This window comes from Bison bison, unplaced genomic scaffold (genome assembly GCF_000754665.1).
Source record: "Bison bison bison isolate TAMUID 2011002044 unplaced genomic scaffold, Bison_UMD1.0 scf7180017864518, whole genome shotgun sequence".
Classification (NCBI taxonomy): domain Eukaryota; kingdom Metazoa; phylum Chordata; class Mammalia; order Artiodactyla; family Bovidae; genus Bison; species Bison bison.
Window position 1 is genome coordinate 14266920 of NW_011495071.1, and position 20728 is coordinate 14287647.

The 20728-nt window shown below is 48.8% G+C and overlaps 1 protein-coding gene across 1 annotated transcript in view; it reads left to right on the top strand.

Annotated features, from left to right (window-relative positions):
* Positions 1–20728, top strand: part of PLEKHA7 (pleckstrin homology domain containing, family A member 7) — a 228329-nt gene that overhangs the window by 1067 nt on the left and 206534 nt on the right.

Consider the following 20728-nt stretch of genomic DNA (forward strand, 5'->3'; position numbering starts at 1 on the left):
GTCCCTGTGCCTTGAGGGTCAGATCGGGTTTCCGACGCGCCCCCGCTCCCTCCCCCCGCGCGGGTCCCGGCGGGTTGGCGCGCACTGAGCCGTACTCGTGTGAGGTTTTTTTGTGCCTGGTTTCTGTGGCGGGCTCTAGCGGGGAGGTGGGAAGGAGGCCGTATCTACACAGGGGGATTCTGGAGTAGGGCCTGATGTGGGCGCCGGGGGCTTCAAACTGCGCCCTGGACACCGCGACTGGGCGGGATTCGGGCGCTGTTGCGATGGCATGGACACACCCCCTCACTGGGGTCTCCGGCTGCAAGGAACCTGGCGCGCGCCGGGGTTGGGGAGAGCAGAAGTAGGAGTTCTGATCCGGGTCCAGCAGCTGGGGTTCGGGAGGGAGGAAGAGAGACGGACGGTGTCTCGTCTGGGGGAATTTTATCTTCTGGGGCGCGATCTCTCGGATGGTTGGTGGAGAGTCGGAACCGCACTCCGCACAGCTCCAAAGCAGGGGCCTGCGGGGGAGAGAGAGGGTGGGGAGGGGAACGGTCGGCCAATTACGTTCCTCGAAGACTCCTGCCTTTGGTAGTCAGTCAGCTTTCCGTAAAAGCTCGGGAGCCCCAGTCGACAGGTCCCCTAGACCTAGGTGTGCAGGAATGAAATCGAGGCCCAGGGAGTTCAGGCGCCCTTCCGACGCTAACACTAGTATAGTCTTTACTTTCTCACTCTGGGTGTGGACCTGTGTTGCAGCGTTTTTTTTGCAGCCTCCTGCCTGCTCGCGGGAGTTCAGAAACTGCTTTTGATCCTTTGCCCCAGTGCCTGGCACAGAGTAGGTACTCGGTAAATGTTTGCTCACGGAATGAATAAACTAGCCAAAGGATGGACGCGGGTGTATGTTAAGGGTGAGTGAGAACTCCTTTCTTCACCAACTGAAACATTGCTAGTCAGTAGTGGAGCAACATATTTGAAACTCGAATGGTCTAAAATACCCCAGAGCCTCCCTCCCCGTTTTTGGGCTCTGGCAGGTGGTTGAAATTCTGTTGGATGAGATTTATAGTAACGACCAATAGCTGTTTTGCTATTCTACCTCATATTTGTGTTTGAGAGAGAAGTTGGGGAGCTGGCTGGTGTCAACTTGAAAAATAGTCACAACCTAAAAGTTGAGAGTTATGGTTTATTCGGTGGAAATTTTTAGGTCTCAAGCCTGGGAGGCAGCATGTCAAGTAACTCTCAGAGAAGTGCTCAGGAGGTGAGGGGAGGAGCCAGTTTTGCAACAAAGGGCAGGTTGTCTGAACATCAAAAGATTATTGTTAATTAAAGAAAACCATATATCCCAAGTTAAGGAATTTAGTGTCTTCTGTGTATGGGAAGATATAAGAGTCTGGATTCAATGAAATCATTTTTTTCCTATGTACCTCAGCTAGGATCCTGGTTTTCACATCCTGAGCTTCCTTTCCTCAACGGCTTATGGTAGGGAGTGGTTGTAGTCTGAGGGCTGCTGCTGCTAAGTCACTTCAGTCGTGTCCAACTCTGTGTGACCCCATAGACTGCAGCCCACCAGGCTCCCCCATCCCTGGGATTCTCCAGGCAAGAACACTGGAGTGGGTTGCTATTTCCTTCTCCAATGCATGAAAATGAAAAGTGAAAGTGAAGTCGCTCAGTCGTGTCCAACTCGACCCCATGGCCTGCAGCCTACCAGGCTCCTCCGCCCATGGGATTTTCCAGGCAAGAGTACTGGAGTGGGGTGCCATTGCCTTCTCCCTGAGGGCTGCTAGATGGCAGGTATTCTCCTTCCTGAGTTTCCTTAGGGCTGATGACTGTCACATCCTTGTTTCCTGATATGGCAGGAAATATTCTATTTCTTACTGGGGCCTCAGACTTCTTGGTCAGTGGGCTTCTCTGGCTCATAATTGCATTTATTGATATTATGAGATTTCTCCTGTGTACCACACATTGTTCTAGGCATTGCGACTACGGAAGTGAATGAGGCAGACACTGGTCAGGTAGGTACTCAGGGAGTTTGCAATGAGTAGGGGAGGGAAGGAAGCCGAAAAACAAGTAAAAAGACAAACAAGAGTAATGTCAGATAGTGGTAACTAGCATGCAGAAAATTAAAGTAAGATGATGTGGTAAGTAACTGGGCGATTTGGTTGGATTGGAAGTTAGTGTTGGAGTTCTGAATAGGTGACATTTAAGGTATAATCTGAATGACAAGAAAGAGCCATCTTTGTGTTGATGAGCTGGTAAAGCATTTCTAGAAGAGAGAAACTGCCGGTGAAAGGGCTTTAAGGCACAAAAGAGCTTCAAATTCAAGGAGCAGAAAGGCCAGTGTGGCTGGAGTGTGGTGCAATAAGGGAGAAAGTGGCAGAAGAGGCTGCAGGATCTTAGTTCCCCAACCAGGGATTGGACCTGGGTCCAGGCAACCGCTGGATGGCCAGGGAGTTACCTGATTTACATTTTCAGAATGGTCGCTCTGCCTGCTCTAGTGTGGGCTGTAGGTGGACAAGTGCAGGGACAGCGGTGGGAGGCTATTGCTGTAGTCCAGGTAGGAGTTAATGAAGGCCTGACTGAGGGTGGTAGGTAGTGCTGGAGATGGAGAGAAGTAGTCTTAGTGATTGGGTTGCAGTCTGTGAGAAAAAGACAAGGGTCAGGGATGACTCCCAAGGGCTTGAGCACCTGAGTGGATGGGGCTCACGTCACTGAGATAGGAAGGCTGGGAGCAGGTTTGAGGGGTGGGGGAGAGCATGAGATCTTGTTTTGCCATGTTACATTTTGATGTGACTGTATCAGTTAGTCAGATGTGTGAATCTGGGCCCTGGAGAGAGAGAGGACTAGAGATATACATTTGGGCATCATAAGGTTATTCAAGGCCTAGATTCGATGGAATCACTTAGAAAAAGAGTTTAGAGAAAAGATCACCTAAGCCTTGGGAGAGAGTAGCATTTAGGAATTGGCAAAAGAGAAGGACTGAAAAGGTAGGAGAAAGCCCAGGAGAATGAGGGGTCCCACAAGCCTAAAGGACAAATCCTGAGTGAAATAAGTAGAAAAGAATACTTGGGGTGAGGAAATAGTAAGTATAGGCAAATCTTCCAGGTGGTTTTGTTGCAAAGTGGAGTTGAGGAACTGAGAACTAGAGAGGATGTGCATTTGGGGGGTGCATGGTTGTAGAGGGAGATTATACAGCATGTTTTGTTTGGATGGGAACGATCCAGTAGAGATGGAGAAGTAGATGATGCAAGAAAGAGATGGGACAGTTACTGGAGCAGTGTTTCAGTGATAGTGGGAGGGAAGGCATCCAGGACTTCAGTCTCATTGGTCTCAGACAGGAACCAGGCCTTTTAGCCATTTGCAGAAAGGAAGAGGGTGAGTGCCAGAGCTGATATAAGGAGGTTCATAGGGTCGGTGAGAGGAGAGGTAGGTATTCCTTTCTGATAGGTTCTGTCTTTTCCATGAGGTATTAGGCAAAGTCTTGGGCTGGGGGACTTGAAGAGTGTAGGACTCTATAGTCACAGCCTCCCAACCTTCCTGTCTTTTGCTGACTCTTCTCCAGTAACTGGTATCAAGTCCCTGGTGATCATCTTACAGCAAACCCTGACTCCCTACCTGGCACTCTAACTCCTAGGGCCTTGACGAGTCCTCCCAGGCCCAGGGGAAAGCAATATGTGAAAGTGTCCCTGTGCTCAAAGGTGATCTATGTGGGGAAGCTGAGACCCTATGGCAGTCGATTATATTTCCTACCTCCCCTGACAATTTCTTGAGAGACTTAAGGGTTTGCGAGTTACTGTTCTCCTTTTCCCCCAATAAAAATATTCTTTCAGTCTGCTTTCTTAGATTTGCTATGAGCATTTCTGAGTGTTGTATTTTTTATAGATCCTCTTCCAATAGGGCTCAGCTAGAAGGACGAAGCCCATGTGCAGCTGCTTGTATTTTCCCTACTGGATCCTCAGACTAGAGAGTCATGTGAATTTTTTAGGATGCATCAGTAGATTTGGCAGATGTTTGAATACTTTCCAGAGAAAAGTTTCTTGAAGCAGAAAACCTTGAGCTAAGGCAGGTGGATTTTAGTTTGATTTCTGCACTTTTGATTAGTTTTGGGGTTAACTTGGGACAGAAACAAGGACTCTGCTCCTGGTTCTCCTGGTTCTAGACTCCATGATGCTGGTATTCCCTAGGAAGACTTCCTGTAATCCAGCGCTTCTTTACTTTCTCTTAGCCAGAGACCAAGTTATGATAGTAATTGGGATAGTAGTGTCATTAATAGCAATAGCAATGGTAGTAATAGCAATTATGTAATGCTGCTGCTGCTAAGTCACTTCAGTCATGTCCGACTCTGTGTGACACCAGAGACGGCAGCCCACCAGGCTCCTCTGTCCCTGGGATTCTCCAGGCAAGAACACTGGAATGGTTTGCTGTTTCCTCCTCCAATGCATGCATGCATGCTAAGTTGCTTCAGTCGTGGCCGACTCTGTGTGACCCTATGGACAGCAGCCCACCAGGCTCCTCTGTCCACAGTATTCTCTAGGCAAGAATACTGGAGTGGGATGCCATTTCCTTCTCCAGCAATTATGTAATAGCTTCATCTTTTTGAGTCCTTGAAAAATGCCAGAAACTGTTTTTGTAACTATTATCTGATTTAATTCTCACAACAACTTGATGAAGTAGGAACTGTTACTAGTTCCATTTTACCAACAAGGAATCTTGTATAATCCTGGGTATTCAGGCGGAAAAGGACAGTTGATGTTCTTCAGTACCTTTTCTTTTTTGAAATGTTATTTATTTATTTTTCGCGGTGCTGGGTCTTCATTGGTGCTGCAGAGTGGTCTTTTCTCTAGTTTCGGGGACCAGGGCTATTCTTGGTTGCGATGTGTGGGCTTTTCATTGTGGCGGCTTCTCTTGTTGCAGAGCACGGGCTCTAGGGCATGTGGGCTTCAGTAGCTGTGGCTTGCAGACTCTAGAGCATGGGCTCAGTTGTGGCACATGGTTTCAGTTGCTGCATGGCATGTGGGATCTTCCTGGACCAGGGATTGAACCTGTGTCTCTTGTATTGGCAGGCAGATTCTTTACCACTGAGCCACCAGGGAAGCCCCATCCAGTACCTTTTCTTATTGATCCTTCTAACAGGCCCTAGAAGCAGCAAATCATGGATTATCCTGTTTTACAGATGATGAAATTCAAGTTCATGAAAGTTCAGTTATTTGGCTAAAGTGTTAGAGCTGGGAGTCTTCATGGTCACCATGGTAGTGGTGGTGGTGGCTTCTACCCCACATCACCAGTGAGAACTTGTGTTGATACTTGAAGCAGTCTTGTATCATGTATCATCACTCTGAGTCAGGCTGCCCAGGGCTCATGTGGCCACACCCCTTCTTTGTTTTACTGGGGATTGAGGTGCCTTGAATCGGCAGCAGCCCTTGGTATCCTGTGCTGATTGGTGGTGGCGGCACATGTCTCTGATGAGTAAGAAATGGAAGACATTAATTTTTTTTTTCCTGCACTGTATGGCTATTGGGAATCTTAGTTCCCCAACCAGAGATGGAACCCACGTGCCCTGCAGTGGCAGTGCGGAGTCCTAACCACTAGTCCACCAGGGAATTCCCCGTTAACTATTACTTAGTGAAAACAGTTTGACAGACACACCCTTTTCAAACATGAAACCCATGAAGGAAAAGTTCTAGAAGAGGCTTTGGGAGCTAGAGTATCACAGTGGGTCTTCAGGGTTTCATGGAACCCTGTAAGTTGGGTTCTCCCTACAGCAGCCTTTGAATAGCTCTTAAGTTGACAAGCAGGAGGAATGGCACAGAGGAGGGGTCCTGGCTCCTCCGAGACTTTCGTGCCCAGCGCAGCACTGGACAGAGTAGGCACTGGTATTATTGAAGTAGGTCAGGGGTGTAGGGGAAACTGGGCAAGTTGAAGGAACAAAGCCGTCGGAAACCACACCTGTCAGGGCTGATACCTGGACCTCAGGCTTCTTGGATGTTGTCGCTTGCTGTCAAGAACAGCACTCAGTGTGGGAACCTGGCGTCCTTTGGCTTCTTCACCTTATAACCTCATGCCGTGTCTGGGGAGCGAGACGTCTGTTGGTCTTTGGACCAGGCCTCCCACCCTCCCTGGATACCAGGCTTTAGTGTCTGCTGTAACTTGGCTTCAGGGTCCTGGTGGGAAACAGATGATTCCACAAGGTCTCATCTAGCTTGAAGGCCCTCGGTTTTAGCTTTCGAGCCTTCCAGGGCTGTCCTGTGTAGATGCCATTCTCCTTGTGGGTGCCCATTGGATTAAGGCCAGTTTCTCCTCCCAGCCCTTTGGACTGCAGCAGATCCCAGGGCAGGACTGGAAACTTGATTTGCAGTACCCTGTGCAAAATCAGAGTGTTTTAAAAGCCATGCAAAAAAGTGCCATTAAAGGTATTAAAGTATAAAGATCCTTTCTTTGCTTCTGCAGGCTTTTCCTCCACTTGTCATGGCATTTCTACTTGCTATCGATATTTAATGTCATTCTAAGTTTAGAAAAATAAAAAATTTAAATTCTTGGCATAAATCTTGTGGTTCCTCTCTGTATTGTGGAATATAAAGTTTTCAGTGCAAACATTAGGTCTTTGACCTCACAGGCTGAATCGCCACCATCATGCCCCACTGCTAGACACCATGGGGCAAGAGTGCTGGTGCTCAGAGCCCCTGGACAGGAGTGAGTAGCAGCAGTGCTGGGCCAAGCTGTGTGCTCCGAGGCGGCTGGGAGCGGGCAGGCAGAAGAACCCATCGCATGGAGGCAGGGAGTGGAGACCAGGCGTGAACCAAGGCTTCAGGCCTCCTTCAGAAGGATCACTCCTCTAGAATAATGCTGAATATCTAGAATGTGTGTTTTTATTCTACAAACACAGTCTGAAATTAAAGGGAGAGAGGAGGAATTGGAGAGTGAAGGTTGAACCAGGCGTGACAGGACGTCCAGGTGGGGACCCCAGTCAGCTCCAGGCACTAGGTATAGAAGCCTGTGAATACAGGATGGCCCAGGAAACTGCCCTCTTGAAGTTTAATTAAGCCATCAGCCAAGGGAGAGTCTTCCAGGGCACCCCTAGGAAGAAGTCTGTCCCGTCTGCCACGTATTCCTCCCCAGACAAATGTTGAACTTCATGGTGGTGAAATTTGTCTTGTAGCACGCCAGCCTGTTCATTCAGGTATTTGTCATCTTTCTCATTGAGGTATTGCTGGGAACAGCAGTCCCAGCAACTTTATTTCAAACCAGAAAGCAACAGTTCCACAAAGAATGACTGGGAAATTAGCAGCTTACATCTGTTTAGAAGGGAAATTCTGAAACCTCTTGTTGAAGGTTAAGAAAAGGTTCTCCCAGCTTGCAAGCCTTGGCGTAATCCCACACTTTATGTTTCATTTCCTGGTTGCTTTATCAAGGGTGAAAACTGGCTCATAGATTGAAATGTTAGGTTCTGTGTGAAAGGAACAAGAGCGTTGTTGTGTAGAGAGCTGGGGAAGGATTAAGAGTCGTGATTGGTGCCACGGTCTCAAAACCAACCCAGAAAAGATCTGGCAAAACCTCTTTAAGACAAATGGTGGCAAGTGGCTTCTTAAGGCTCTTATTTTCAGAGAAAGGACAGGTGGGTGATTTGCGGTGCAGTGTGTATGTGAAGAGGGTGGATGTAGATCTCATTCTCTTAATATTTATGGGAGTAAATTTTGGGCTTCCTAAATGGAGGACTTTGGGAAAAGGAGCTTATGTAAGAAAGCAGTTCATGATGTGAACTGTTTGGTGATTTAGTGAGGTGCTTACTCTTGTTTTCTGTGTCTTCAGAAAAGAGCATGGTTTTGAATCTTTTTGCTCCATGTAAAAGAACAACATCTCTGCAAACTGTCAAGGTGTCTTAAGTAAATATTGGCAGAGGAAAAAACATGGGAAAATATGGTTTTGTTTGTCTGTTGTTTTTAAATGAGTATCAAAACATTTACTTCCAAAACACTGAGAAGTGTTTGGGTTAATGATTTATTGCTTATGGAGTGCTTCATGAATATTATCAGGTTGGAGGCTCACAATTACGGCATTTTTAAGTGCAGAGATGTGGGCTCATAGAGATTCAAAGTGAGTTCCTAAAGTCAAGTGCTGTATTAACTCAGCCTTTTCAGGCTTCACAGAAGCTGGTGAGCATGTTGTCTCAGCCCAGGGCTTCTCAGACCTTCAACCACAGCTCTAATGTCAGAAACGTGCCTGCTAAGTTGTTTCAGTCATGTTCGACTCTTTGTGACTCTATGGACCAGCTCGTCAGGCTCCTCTGTCCATGGGATTCTCCAGGCAAGAATACTGGAGTGGGTTGCCATTTCTTCTTCCAAGGGATCTTTCTGACCCAGGGATCAAATATCTTTTATGTCTCCTGCATTAGCAGGTGGATTCTTTACCACTGAGCCACCTGGGAAGCCCAATGACGGAAGGGTGAAGGCCAACTCACTTGGGAGACCGGATGGTGGATAACATCCTCAAAATGACTCTGTCCAGAAACTCAAATAGACTTTATCCTCCATTTAAGTTATTAAAACAATCCGCTCCCTCGTCTTCCATTAAGATCAGCTCTTTGTCAGGAAGCATCGTGTTTGGTGCACGGCTTTGTGTTTTCCTCAACATGAGCTTGTTCCTGCTGGCCTCCATAAAGACATCAGCAGCTTTTGGGACTTCGGGTCCTCTTTTGGCTGGACTGAGTTGTGCCAGGACACCTTCCTGTCTTGAATCCGGTCTCCTCACAGTCACTGGGATGCTGGCCTGGCATCAGGGTCAGTTTTTCTTTTTATTTATTTATTTTTAACTGAAGGATATTTGTTTTACAGTATTGCATTGGTTTATACCAAGCATCAAACTTTTCTTGAAGCAGAGCACAGGTGGGCAACTTTATCATGCAGAAAAATGCGTAGGGGTTGTTAGGTGGTGGTAGCTTGTGTAAGGAGTCAGTGACTTAGTGCATGGGCTCTGGAATCTGAGTTATCAGATTCCAGGTCCTCCATGTAACAGCTCCCTAACCCTGGCAGGTTACTACTCCCTGTAAGCCTCACTTCCTTGCCAGTAAAATGGGGATAAATGTGAGAAGTATGTGAATTAATTGATTAAAGGGGTTTAGCAAAACTGCCTGACTCGTAGTAAGTGCCAATAGATGTGAGCTTCTCTTCCAGGTATCCACTCAGCTATCAGGTGAGGTAGAGACATATGTGATTTCTGAGTCCTGATCATATTCAGCTGCTGCTGCCAGAGTCTGTTGCCCTTGAACTGCGATTGCCTGGCTTGGAAACCAAAGATAGGACTCAGCTCAGGAATTGGTTTAGACTAATAAAAACTGTATAACCATCATGGTTACTAAAAGGATGTGCTTGCTTCAGCAGCACATATACCAAAATTAAAATGATACAGAGAAGGTTAGCATGGCCCCTGCACAAGGATGACATGCAAATTCGTGAAGTGTTCCATTCATGAAGCAATTTCTCTTAAAAATTACTTGCTTACAATAAAATACAACTTGAAAGTAAAGGAAAAAAGGTGTCCTTAAAATATTTGCTTTAACGTGTTTGACAAAAAAACTCAAAAATATACACCTGTGTATTCAGGAGAGTAGAATACACTATTGAGAGCAGATGGGGCAAAATGTTAACAGCAGGTAAGTCAGGGTGAGGGGTACATGGACATTCTTTGTACTAGACTTGCAACTTTTCCGTAGGTTTGAAATTTTTCCGAATAAAAAGGCAATTAAAAAAAACACTACATAACCTTGTCCAACAACAGCTATGCTGTCCCAAGGCCATGGATACCTCATCCAGGCTGTAGGGACCAGGGGACCAAGAGCCCTGGGTAATGAGGTGTGAAGACGGCTCCTGGTTTGTCTCCCTCCTGGGCATTTAGAGGGCTGCACAGATGTCCGATCCTTAATCTGGGCGGCCGCCTGGTTATCAGCTCTGCCTGCTGAAGGACAGACATTGACTGGTGCTGCCTGGGCCACAGATGTCAACAGTAATCATCTCCATGGTGCTTGATTGTTGAAAAACACATCCTTTTTAGAAGCAGGTATTTTTATTATTTTATTGTCCTCATTTTACAGATCAGACAAGCATCTGAGGCACACAGTGGGAAAAGGGTTAAAAGATCTTTTCAAAGCCAGAGCGTTGGTGGGGGAGCTGGGACTTGAACCAGGGTCCTTTCGGCTACAAATGTGTGTACTGTTTCTACCAAGGTTCGAGGTGTCTTCTGGCTCCCATCACCTCTCCCTCTGTCCCGAATTCTCTCTTTGCAGTCTATTCCCCCAAAGTTGTCCCCTGTACCTTCGCTTCCCTGAGGATCCTGAGGCAGAAGTCTTCTTGGGCCTCCCTCGGAAAGTCCCCCGCAGGATACAAGAGTGATGGGCCGGGCAGATGGTTCCCAGGCAGGGCAGTGGGTTGGGTCCCTGGTCCTCTGGGGGAGTAGGTCCCCTGACCTCCCTGCAGATGTCAGCTGATCGCAGCTTAGGGGCTGATGAGCCTCTTAAGCCTGCTTAGAGCCCGGCTGTCTCTTTCAGCTTCTGCCAGAAGAGCATTTCCAACGTCACATCCAGGGTTCTCAGGGTTTTTCAGGGGGTTTTCCTGCCAAGGCAGAGCCCTCAGCCTTGTGAGGTCTGACAGCTGGAAGTTAGATACAGGCTCTTCCAGGGGCTGCTGGCTACCTCCTGTGCTTCCCTGGAACACTGCAGTGCAGGATGGGGGGTGGGGAGAAGGTGGGGAGGTGGGCAGCGTGCTAGGGATATGCAGCTGGCAGAAATCCCATTTCAGCCCTATGCCTGCACGGCTGGATGCACAGCTCCTGTGTTCTCACCCCTTGGATGAAATAAAAGATGAGACTGTCTCCTTCCCCGGAGGCGTGGAAGCAGAGCAATGTTGTACGCTAATGTAGTAACCTCTGCAATAAGCCTGTCCTCTCCAAACCGAGTTCAGAGTGTGTCCACAGAGAGCACCTTCTTGGGGGAGTATTTAACCAGATGCTGGCTGGCTTTTGACCCAGGATTCATCTAGACTCTGATGAGCATCTGCTGTACGCCAGTCTCCACACTGGGTGATGTGGAGAGAGGTGGAGGTCCCTGTCTCCACCCTCCAGCCTATTCCAAGAGAGGAGAGGGACACTGGGTAGTTTCAGTGTGGGTGATGAGGCTGGCGGCCTGAGAAGGGAGCCCTCAGGAGCATCAGAGGGTGAGTGGGAAGGCCAGACCGCTGTGAAGCAGAGCAGAGGGCAGCCTGAGGTTGGAGAGTCCCATGGAGGGAAGGCGAAGGGACTGGGGCTGAGGGTATGTGTGTGCCTGCCTGCGCCCCTAGGAGGCTGGCACTGAGTTTAGTAGGAACTGGGCCTGGATACCACCTTTCACCAGTACCTGGGCTTTAGGAGAGTGACATAATTGTGACATAATTGGGGGTTTTGCCTTGGGATTCCCCCAACTTCTGTATCTGAGGGGTGGTGCTGTGGGGGAGTTACAGAATGCAAATTCTGGGGTCCGAGTGCCTGGGGCGCTACTGCCCGCTTGAGCAGGTCACTTAGGCTCTCTGTGTCTTCAGATGCCTTTTCATCTGTAAAATGGGGAAGATGCCTGTCCTGCTGACTTACACAGTGTCTGGCAGATCGTGCATGCTGTGTAACTAGCATTCCTGCTACTCCCGTAAAGGGAGCCTCCTCCTATGGTATAAATGCAGCACGATCAGCAGATAGACCTTGTCCCCTTGGGGAAGATCTCCTGAGATCAGGCTAACAGGAGGGAGAATTGTGCTTTCTTATCTGTCAAAGAAAGGGCACTAAATGGCTGTTGCTAAATATCAAAGAAATGATTCCTCGAAGCTCTGTGTGGCTGTGTCCAACCTGAGAGAAGATGAACAGGTTTCTTGTTTGACACATTTTCTAAATGGACAGTGTTGACTTCCTCCCCATCCACCACCACCACCATGGAGAGGTCTCCCAGGTGTTGGCATTAGTGTTTGCACTGCCTGGTTGGGCATCTAAACTCTTTGTTTTAGAAGCAGTAACCCTGGTATCTGTTAGAGCCCTCGATGAGGGAGCAGGGAGGGTCAACACGAAGTAGAAGCTGAGGCATAACTTCTAGGGAGTGGACTGGGAATCTGCGTCATTATAAACTCTGTGGGTGCTTATAGACCCTGGAAATGAAAACATCTCAGAGCTTCAGCTTCCCCATCTGTGCAGTGATGGGAGCGCTCCATTCCTTCCGAGTGTTACTTGCGAATGAAACGTGATGGCCTAGCTGAGCCTCCTAGTGTGCTGTTTGGCACATAATGGGTCTGTAGGCCTTGTGAACCTTTTCATTTAGAGAGGACATCCATCAGGATTCATTCGATGGAGCTGTGAGAAAGGCCTTGAGCGAGTCAGTGGATACAGCTGTCTGTAATGTCCAGCCTGTGACCCTGCTTAGATCCGGGAGGGCCAGGCTTCCTGGGGCCTCTGGTTTCCTCTGTGGAGTTTGGAAGTTTCTTCTCCTTCCCACTGCTCAGATGATGCTGCTGGTGGCTGTTGGCAGCATTGGCGGGGTGGCTGGTCTTTTGGGGTGACCATTGAGTGGGGACTGTGTCTACCTGGTGGGCAGGCTAGCCATTCTACATCTCAGAACCCTGCGATCACTCAGAGATCCTCCTGAGGGAGGAGGAGAGGGGCAGGGTGGTGGATGGATGGTTGTGAGTGATTGACATTGCCAGCCAGAGCAGGCAAGCAGGCTGCAATTAAGTTGAGAAATGGGGATGCTTCCTCTGTTTGGGAGAAGAAATGTGTCCTGGCAGACAGTTGTTTTGATGAGTCCTAGAGTAGTCTGGCGTTACAGTCTTTCCTGAGCTGGTCCTGGGGGAGATGAGGCGGGGGCAGGACTGTGACTCAGCACCGTGAATGGCTCACCAGCTCCCCAGGGACCGTGTCAGGCATTGAGTCAGTGTGCAACCGAATCAGAGTGGCTTTGTAGACTTGACGTTTGGCTTGACCCTCTCGACACTGGCAAGCACACAAGGAGAGAGGGTTGACTGGAATTAGGGGTAAATTGGGGTTGTAAACCGAAGGGGTGAGGAGGGATGCAAAGTCAGGGGCCCAGGGAGGGCAAATGATTCCCTCCCCTGCCCATGAAAGCATTTGGAAAGGTTTCTTTTCTCAACACATTCTAACCTGGGGAGTTTTAAAAAATAGACACATGAATGCTGTGAAGCTAAATATCTATAATCACTGTACCCATTAATCCTTTTCTAAACAGAATTGGCGGTACCTGAAATTACATCCGCTTGCTGAGGCTTTGAATAATTACATTTTTTTTTTAGCGCTGGTGTGTAGGCGGGAGCTGGGGAGAGCTCAGTTGGCTTCTGTTTCGGCTCTCTCCCAGCCCTCTTCACCTGAAAACCCATGCGTGTGTTGGTGGGTTTGGCAATGTATGGTTTCTAAAACTTGGGCTGGGGGGATAGTAATTCTTTGGGGGAAGGCTTCCTAGTCTCTGAACAGGTAGATATTTAAATTAAAACCCAAAGCACACTCTTTTTATTTAAAAAACCCCATGTATTTTGAAGTGAGGAGCGCAGTGATTTCAGATGCAATAGTTGTGTTGTGCAGTGTTCTTGCTGGGCTTTTTGAAGCTGCTCCTTGGGGCAGGGAGGACCTGGTTGATGCAGAATTGCCTCCTTGAGTTCATGGAAAGGTTTGAGAATTTTTTTCTTTCAGGCCTTTGTTGGATTTTGCTTGGTTTGGGGGTACAGTAAGCTGAACGCTGGGGCAGGAGGACTGTCACACTGAGAAGCCAGCTGCTTTTGTTGAGTTCTTATTTACTTTTTGTTTTATAAATGTTTATCTAGTGCACACTGTGTATGCTGGATGGCATCACCAACTCCATGGACATGAGTTTGAGCAAACTCTGGGAGATGGTGAAAGACAGGGAAGCCTGGCGTGCTGCAGTCCCTGGGGTTGCAAAGAGTTGGACACGACTGAGCAACTGAATGACAATGTGCACTGCTCTAGGGACTTAACAGACGTGAGCTCATAGTCCTTGTACCAACCCTATGAGGCAGGTCCTATTTCTATCCTCATTTTATAGACAAAGCGGGTTTCAGAACGCACAGCGCGGGTGTTAGGTGGCAGAGGTGGGATCAGCCCCAGCTGTCCTTCACTGCGGTCCTCACCACCCCTTTGTACCTGTTTGGCCTGTCTCCACTGTGTTCCATGGTGGGTTGGGTCTGGGAGATGAAACAGATCCTTTAAACCAAAAGCCTTTGCTTCGGACTTGCCTTCTTTTAGGGATGGACACCTCCTTCCCCTAGTCCCATCCAAGGTGGAAAGAAGATTTGAAAGTCAACTCCTCTTCATTGTGAAAAGGTTTGGCCTTTGGAGGAGAGTGAAAACCTCACATCTAGTTCTTTCCCACAGCCTGCGGGTTATTGCTCGGGTCCCTGTCCTGGGACATTCCTGGTGGGAGGAAATGGAGACAGCCTGTGGACTGAAGCAGGGAGAAGGTGACTGGCTTTCCTTTTTCCATAGTTGCCTCCGGGTTTCATGAGAGGGGTGGTGATGGGAGCGCTGGCCACCTAGGGGAGCAAGCAGAAATGTCCTTGACTCTTCTCAGTTGGTAAAGAATCCGCCTGCAATGCAGGAGACCCCGGTTCGATTCTTGGGTCAGGAAGATCCACTGGAGAAGGGAAAGGCTGCCCACTCCAGTATTCTGGCCTGGAGAATTCCACAGACTGTATAGTCCATGGGGTCGCAAAGGACACAGCTGAGTGACCTTCACTTCACTTCAGAAGCAGAGGGGCAGGGGAATCTGAGTGGGTCCCGACCGATCCACAACCCGCCAGTGCTTGTGTGATGGCCTGGTAAGTTGGCTATTTCCTTCAGACTGATACCGCACCCCACCCCCAGCCCTCCGAACCTTTCTGGAGCTGGTTGTGGCCCAGGCCTATTCCCCTCCTGGCCCTGGCTGTATCTGCCTGGGAAGCAAGTGGGGTCGGTGGAGGGACCCCCTCCCTGAGTGTCGAGTGCTTCCATCTGGGCTCAGCTGTCACACACGGTTCAGCTGTTCCCCTCCGGACTTCAGATAGGGCAGCCCTGGGGTTTTGGGTGACCGCACAGGCAGCGCAGCTTTGTGGCCCCGTTATTTTATTTAACCTCTAAATAAAATGGGGCGATGCTGGCACTTGCCTCCTGGGACTTTTGCACTGGTCACTTGAGAACAAAACATGTTATTACTCAGTCCCCAGAACACTGTATATTTCGATAAACTTTAGCGAGTATTTCCAAGGAATTTGTCTTTTTTCTGTAGTGGCTGTGCTGGTCCAAGTGCATTTGAGTGATTCCTTGAGTTGCATCCTGCCAGGACTCTTGTCTTCTGATCCACACAGAGGGTACCTGTGGATACTGCCCGGCTCAGATTCTCAGTTATGGGCATTTTCTAACAGAGGGCATTGAATGTGCATTTTGCCCAAGCAGTTACAAATGGCCACTCTACTTGCTGATTTTAACCATTTGTTGTTGTTTAGTTGCTAAACTGTGTCTGACTCTTCTGCAACTGCATGAACTGTAGCCTGTCAGGCTCCTCTGTCCATGGGATTTCTCAGGCAAGAATACTGGAGCGGGTTGCTATTTCCTTCTCCAGGGGATCTTCCCGACCCAGGGATTGAACCCACGTCTCTTGCTTGGCAGGCAGATGATTCTTTACCACTGAGCTACCTGGGAAAGCTACACCCTAATTATGACTTTGGCTTATGGATTTAGACAGTTGGATATAGTTGCAGCAGAGATTGTTTCTGACCAGGTTCTGGCTTACTTCCCCTGGGGAAAGGGAAAAATAGCTCCAGTGATAATGAAGAGATGGAGAGGGGAGGCAAGATTCACTTTAGCATTTCTGTGTCTATTTGTGCTGTGTGCCTGGCACCATACTGTTCGTATTCTGGGGGATATCAGGGAGCTGGCGAGGTAAGACGTCCACACAGGTTCAGGCTATTGGATGGTCAGGTGGTGTGTGATGAAGTGTCAGGTGAGTGGTGTGGGAATGGCATGGAGAGGAGCATCCAGGGGGAAACAGGTCAGTGGTGGACGTGTCAGGGAAGGCTGAGGGGTCTTATTTGCTGGATTGAGTGAGGACTGGAGGAGAAGCGGGTGCCTGCAGCAGAGGAGCCAGCTTCCACTGTTCAAGGAGATCCCTTCATTTAACAGACCTTTACTGAGCTCTCAGTGGGCCAAGCCCTGGCCTGGAGGCTGGGGATATCAAAATGGGTAAAGCAGAACAGAGAAAACAGCCTTGAGAGGCAGAAAGGCTCAGTGAGTGGGAGCATGGTCCAGCACAAGATTGCCTGGATTTGAACCCCAGCCCTCCCACTTACTAGCCTGTGGATCCTGAGCAAACTATCTAATATGGGGCCTCAGTTTAATGGGGCCTCCTCTGTAAAATGGGGATGCTAGTAATTGCGGTGGGGATTAAACAAATTAAGATGACTCAGAATAGTCTTGAATATATGAAGTACTCTGGAGTGTTGGCTATTATCATCACTAGAATATGGGCGCCATGTGGACAGGCATTTTGTCTGTTGTGCTCATTAGCTGTATCACTGGCTCTCAGCAGGTATCTGGTATACCAGAAGATCGTAGGCGTTAGTTGAGGAATCAGAGTGCCACTGGTGTCCTCAGGGAGCCTGAGAGCCTGTTCTCTGGTGGGGACACAGACATGTCAACAACTGGAGGAGACTCTGCAAGTGACTGGATAAGGGAAGCATGTGGACTGGAGAGGCACAGAGAGGGGTGGCCAGGGAAGGCTTGCTGGGGGAATGGGGGAGCCTGAGCTGGACCTTGAAGAACAAGCAGGGAATTTCTAGGTGATGACAGAGTTTGGATGTTCAGGGAAGAGAAAGCAGAGTGGGCAGAGCTAGCTAAGAGTGTGACATGTTCAAGGATATAAAGAAAGGAAGGAGGCTGCAGAGAGGACTGCTTTGAGGAGTTGGGGCTTCATCCTGAGGGTGGTGTGGATCTGGGCTTAAGAAGGGGTGGAAGGCCTCCCCCCAACCCCCATGGTTGTGGGGGAGGAAGGTGGGATATCCTGGGTGTGCTGGTCATTATCCTAGACTCCAGCTCAGGAGTCCAAAGAGGTGAGGCTGGAGGAAGTGAGACATCCCAGCCATCACCTGGCAGGTGAGGGCTTGGCCTCCAGAGAAGGAGAGGTTGGGAAACCCACACCACTGCCTGGCAGCACTCCTGCCTTAAAATAGAAGGAGATGGAGATAAAGAGTGAGAGGTGGTGTGAGTGTCCAGGGGGTGACCTAGTTAAAACCTGAGCTCCTGGAAGTGCGAGAACCACTCTCACCTTCATTCACATGCCAGGGCCTTCCAAGGGGTAGCTGCCAAGGATGGCCTTACCTTCCTTATCTTGTCCCTCCTCAGCCCTGGGCCTTGTGCAGAAGTCCTGTCGCTGGGGGCCTCCGTGTGCTGCTGGTTGAGGGTATGAGAACTGAGAATAAGAGAAATATGGGGGTGAAAAATGGGTGAATGGATTCAGGTTAATGGAACCTATGCATTTAGTAACTCCAAGTGAAGAAGACTTGGAGGAAAAACCCTTTACATTTAGGCTTTTGTTGCCCACAGTCAATTCAGTTCAGTTCAGTCGCTCAGTCGTGTCCGACTCTTTGCGACCCCATGAATCGCAGCACGCCAGGCCTCCCTGTCCATCACCAACTCTCGGAGTTCACTCAGACTCATGTCCATCGAGTTGGTGATGCCATCCAGCCATCTCATCCTCTGTCGTCCTCTTCTCCTGCCCCCAATTCCTCCCAGCATCAGGGTCTTTTCCAATGAGTCAACTCTTCGCATGAGGTGGCCAAAGTATTGGAGTTTCAGCTTTTGCATCAGTCCTTCCAATGAACACCCAGGACTGATCTCCTTTAGTATGGACTGGTTGGATCTCCTTGCAGTCCAAGGGACTCTCAAGAGTCTTCTCCAACACCACAGTTCAAAAGCATTAATTGTTGCCCACAGTGTATCATAATTCCTCATAGACTCAATTATCTGACAGACAGTAACACCCTTAGACTCCCTGGTTCTTCTTCCCCTCAGCTTCCTAAATCTCGCCCTGAGATAGTAGAAAAGAGGAAAAACGGAGAAGACTTTTACTTTTCTTTGCCTCTTTTCCATCCTGATTTCTCTGATGCCTTCAGGACTTATTTCTGTGCCTAGTAATTTATGTGCTGAAGGTCCTTGCATAGGACTTTTAAACTTTAACAGAGACTGTGGGTGTGATGGAAATTGTGTGAAGATGCTGTTTGCAGGAATGTGAGCTGAAACCATCTCTCCGTGGCCCCGGGTGGTGTTTTTTGGGTCTGCGATCCTGAGTGAGGAAGGCGCCTCAGGACCACCACTTGGTCAGCACCTACAGTGTGCTCACCGGCCCCTCACCCGAATGGCCCTGGGAGGCCGGCATCATCCACAGGGAGAACCTCCAGAGCTGAGAGAGCACGAGCCTCCGCAGGTAACCCAGCGTGCTGACTGTTTCTGGTGAACTGGAGCCTGAGGCCACATTTAAAATTGCTGGGAATGCTGAGCCCGTAGGAGTGGCTCACAGCTGGTTGACAGCCATTGAGTTGCTTTTCTGTGATCAACACTTTTTGTGGATTATTTGCTTTGATCCTCATGGTAGCCCTAAAAGGTGTCATTTTCCTCCATTTTATAGATGAGAACACACAGTATCAGGGAGACTCTAAGTCCAAAGTTATACAGCTGGAATGGCTTGTATGTTATGATTCTAAGCCAGCTTTTGCAGAGCATGGTACCTATAATTCACTGAAACCTCACAAGAACGACTCCCCACCCTCCCCTGGCTGGGTGGTGTATTATGATTCTCATTTACGCATGTGGAACTAAGATCTAGAGGTAAATGATTTACCCAGAGTCACATAGTGGAGGTGGGGTGGGGCTGGAGGTGGTGGTAGGAGCTGGTCTTGGACCCAGACCCCAAGTGCCTCACTGGGCTTCCTTGACTTTTCCTTCCACCTTGAAAAGCCAGGAGCAGTTTGCATTTGAGTCACCCAGCCCTTCAGAGGCTGGGGGTGGAATGCGGTGGAGTCTGAAGGGAGGTGGGAGTAGTGGTGAGTCCTGCCAGGAGAGGCCCCTCCTGGCCAGGTGACAGCATCCCCAGCTCCCTTGGGACTCACACAGAGTCACGTGGCTTCCTGCTTGAAGCCCTGCACTGATGCATTTTCCATACTTGTTGCCTGGGCTGGGGCTCAGTAGACCAAATTCAGTTTGTCTTTTGGTCTTTCCAGTACAAGCAGCTGGTAAAGCCCAGGACTGCTTGGCAGTAGACACATTTCCAGGGAACTTTTAAAAATGGAATGGCTCTACTTTGAAATATATCAAGAATCAGAGCACTCTCATGGCCTCTTACCATCCTGGTTCTCACCACTGTCATTTGTTGCCTGGATGGTCGCATTGCCCTCCAGCTGGTCCCCGTGTCTCTCTCCCCCTCCCCTGCTACAGTGTGCTGTGCTTAGTCACTCAGTTGTATCTGACTCTTGCGACCCCATAGTCTGTAGCCTGCCAGGCTCCTCTGTCTATGGAATTCTCCAGACAAGAACACTGGTGGGTTGCCATTTCCTAGCCAGAGATTGTTCTTCAGTGGAAGTTGGATCAGCTCAAACCACCTAAGGGCCCCCAACTCACACAGGGACTCCAAAGCCCTCACAGTAGGAGACCCTGTGCCGCCTGCTCCCTCACCCCCACGTGACCTCATTTCCTTCCATTCTCCCTGATGCTCTGCTCCAGCCTTGCTGTTCCTTAAACATGAGAGCACAGCCAGCCACAGGGCCTTCACACTCACTGCTCCCTCCTTCTGGAATGTTATCCCCTTCATATATCCCCATGGCCTACTGCTCCCGTATTGTCTTCAGGTCTTGTCAGGTGTCACCCTTCATGATGGCCTTTCTAGAGTCCTCTCCTCCAGCACAATCTATTTCCTTAACCCTACTTTAGTTTTTTTTTTAAAAAGAATTCTCAACATCATATGGATATTTTACAATTTTAATTTGTTTGTCTCCCACTAGAATTTAATGTCCCTGATGACACAGAATAGTGCCTACTTTGTTCAAGGTTTTACCTCTAGTGCCTAGAATAGTGGTTGGATCAAGTAGGTGTTCAGAAAAATTGTTTTAGCTTGTTTGAGGAATGACTGGGGGCTTCCCAGGTGGTGCTAGTGGTAAAGAACCTGCCTGCTAATGCAGGAGACTTAAGAGACACATGTTCGATCCCTGTGTTAGGAAGATTCCTTGGAAAAGGAAATGGCAACCCACTCTAGTATTCTGGCCTGGAAAATCCCATGGACAGAGGACCCTGGTGGGCTACAGTCCTTGGGGGTCTCAAAGAGTTGGACACAACTGAAGCAACTTAGCATGTATGCACAAGATATGATTGACAAATAAAAATTATATATATTAATGCCAAAGAATGCTCAGACTACTTCACAATTGCACTCCTCTCACACGCTAGTAAAGTAATGCTCAAAATTCTTCAAGCCAGGCTTCAGCAATACGTGAACCGTGAACTTCCAGATGTTCAAGCTGGTTTTAGAAAAGGCAGAGGAACCAGAGATCAACTTGCCAACATCCGCTGGATCATGGAAAAAGCAAGAGAGTTCCAGAAAAACATCTATTTCTGCTTTATTGATTATGCCAAAGCCTTTGACTGTGTGGATCACAATAAACTGTGGAAATTCTGAAAGAGATGGGAATACCAGACCACCTGACCTGCCTCT